Source organism: Grammomys surdaster, unplaced genomic scaffold, assembly GCF_004785775.1.
Source record: "Grammomys surdaster isolate TR1022 unplaced genomic scaffold, NIH_TR_1.0 61, whole genome shotgun sequence".
NCBI lineage: Eukaryota > Metazoa > Chordata > Mammalia > Rodentia > Muridae > Grammomys > Grammomys surdaster.
In genome coordinates, this window is record NW_021604563.1 from 18,605,410 (window position 1) to 18,608,793 (window position 3,384).

A 3,384-nucleotide genomic window follows, 5' to 3' on the forward strand; every position below is an offset into this window, starting at 1 on the left:
GGAAGGAAGGAAGGAAGGAAGGAAGGAAGGAAGGAAGGAAGGAAGGAAGGAAGACAGGCAGGCTTCTGTATTGGTTTACACCTCCACATTGCTGTTCATCACTAAAGAAAGTCAGGACAGGAATTCAAGCAGGGCAGAAACCTGGAAGCAGGAGCATTGCTTACTGGCTTGCTTTCTCATGGCTTACTTAGCCTGCTTTCTTACAGAATTCAGGACCACCAACTCAGCCCCACCCACAAGGAAGGAATGAAGGAAGAAAGAAAGGAAGGAAGGAAGAAAGGAAGGAAGGATGGAAGGAAGGGAGAAAGGAAGGAAAGAAGGAAGGAAAAGAAAGAAACAACAAACACACAGACACAGAAAAGCTGAGATTGTGGGCAAATCTCAGCTCAGGGGTTTCTGATACAGAAGCTTCAATACTAGGAAACTCAACATGTTTATTGTTTACAGCTGAAAAGGAAGTAGGATTATTGTATACATTTGAACATATAGGAAGGGTTATTACATACATACGAACAATCAGATGGGGTATTATTATAATAATTACTTCTATTTAAAATTGTTTCATAGCCCGGCAGTAGTGTTGCGACTTTAATCCCAGCACTTAGGAGACAGAGGCAGACAGTTTTCTGAGTTCAAGGCCAGCCTGGTCTACAGAGTGAGTTCCAGGACTGCCAGGGCTATACAGAGAAACCCTGTCTCAGAAAAAAATCAAAAACAGAAACAAAAACAAAAACTAAAATAAAACAAACAAACTTGTTTCATATAATATATTTTGATCATATTCATTTCCTCTCAACTTCTCCCAGATCTTACTGCCCTATCCACCCAAACTTATGTTCTTTCTCTTTCAAAAACAAAATAAAGAAATAAAAATTAAAACAAACAAATAAAAACACCAATAATACAATAAAATATTAAAACAAAACAAAAATCACATCCACACAAAAATGAAGTCTGTTTTTTGTTAGGTAACTACTTCTGAGTATGAGGCATTCTCTGGAGGGTAGTTGATATCATATTCCATTGGAGAAAATTTATTTTCCATTTCATATTGGGTATTAATTGTAAATACTTACTTGATAAGAGTAGGACTTGCTTACATTTTTCCTTCTTTATGCTGAGAGTTTGTCTATTTACTTTTGGTGTTTGTTTTTGAAGCTGTGCAGGGCTTGTGAAAACTGTTACAGTCTCTTTGAGTTCATGTGTGTATCAGGCCTGTTGTGTCTGAAAGATTCTATTTCTTTGGAGCCACCCACCAACTCTGGCTCTTCCAATCTTTCTGTTTCCTTATCTGGATAGGTCTCTGAGCCTTTAGAGGAGGGGTTTTATAAACACATCCTATTTTGGGTTGAGTTCTCCAGAGTTGCGCACTTTGTGTATTGTCCAGCTGTGGGTCTCTAAGTTTGTACTATCAATTGCAAAATATATTTTCTGATGATAGTTGAGTGGTACTCTGATCTACGGATATAGTAATATATCTTTAGTAGTCATTTTATTGCTATGCTCCTTTTAGCAGAATGATAATAGTTTCCCCGAGGGCTGGTGACTTACTTATTCTCAGGTCTTGGTCACTACACTTTGGCAGTGTCAGGTATGGGCTCCATCTTATGTAGTGGTCCTTAAATCCACTTGTCTTAGTTAAGATCTTAGTCTTAACTAGAAACCTTGTCTTAGTAGAAATCTTAGTTAAGGTTTCTACTGTTGCAATGAAACACCATGACCAAAGAGCAAGTTGGGAGGAAAGGGTTTACTTGACTTATACTTCCACATTGCTATTTATTGCTAAACAAAGTCAGGACAAGAACTGAAGCAGGACAGGAACTTGGAGGCAGATTTAGAGGCCATGGAGGAGCACTGTTGACTGGGTTGCTTCACATGGCTTGCTTAGCCTGCTTTCTCACAGAATCTAGGACCACCAGTCCAGTGGTAGTCCTACACACAATGGGCTGGGTCCTCCCCCATTGATCATTAATTAATAAAATGCAAGATCTTATGAAGGCATTTTCTGAACTAAGGCTCCTTCCTCTTTGATGACTTTAGTCTGTGTCAAGTTGACATAAAATGAGCCAGTACACCAAAAGTCCCCATAGTCTGTACTAGTCACAACATTGCTTAAATGTTCAAAGTCTCTTCTGAGATTAATAGCAATTTCTTAACTGTAGCTTCCTGTAAAATCAAAATGAAAAAGCAAATCACATACTTCCAACATACTATGGCACACAATATATATTACTGTCTTAGGGTTTTACAGCTGTGAACAGACACCATGACCAAGGAAACTCTTATAAGGACAACAATGAATTGGGGCTGGCTTACAGGTTCAGAAGTCCAGTCCATTATCATCAAGGCAGGAGCATGGCAACATCCAGGCAGGCATGACACTGGAGACAGACTTGAGAGTTCTACATCTTGTGCCAAAGGGAGGCAGGAGAAGACTGGCATCCTCAGGCAGCTCAGAGGAAGCTCTGAAAGCCCACACCTATAGTGATACACTTCCCCCATCAAGGCTGCACCTGGAAATAGTGCTGCTCCCTCATCCAAGCATATTCAAACCACCACAATTATCATTACGAAAGAGGGGATAGGTTGCAAAGTGAGTAAATGCTGAAAATACTGGGGCAAAGGTCAAAATCTGGATCTTCATGTCTGATATCAAATTGTTCTTCTGGTCTCCCATTCCTTTCTGCTTTGTTGACTGCAACACACATTTTTTTTTTCTCTTGGGCTGGTTCCATACTCTATTAGGGGCAAGTATCCCATAACTCTGGCATCTCCAACATCTTTGGATCTCCAACACAATTCAGGTTTCACCTTCAGGCTTCATCAAATGGTTTCTCTGGACCTCTATATGGGGACATCCCTGACATATGCCTGGCCCTCATTCTATTTAACACCAACTTGACTCCATTACATTTCCTGGTTCTTATTTTCTCCCCAAACTGTACATTTTGTATTTTTCCTTGCTCAGTTTGCTTCTTTAGATTATTAAGTGTGGCCACTAATAACCAATGAATAACAAGCAACACAGTCAAACCTAGGCTGTCTGGAAATCTCCTCTTCTAAAGCTTAATTCATAACTTCAATTTAGCCTCTGGTATATGTTTTTGGACAATAGCAGAATGCAGTCACATTCTTTTCCAAAATATCATGATATCAGTCTCTAGGTCACATACTAACATTCTTCTCCTCCAAAACCTCTTAAGCCTGGTCCTCACAGTTCAAATCACGCTCAGCACTGCTGTATTCCATGTTCCTACTAATACTACCCATTAAGTGTTCAACTCCCTTCCTAATTGAAATTCCCAAAGTCTGCATTTCTCCAAAGAGTAGCATGGTCTCAGGCCTATCACAGCAATACCCCACTCCTAGTGTGAATTGTGTGTT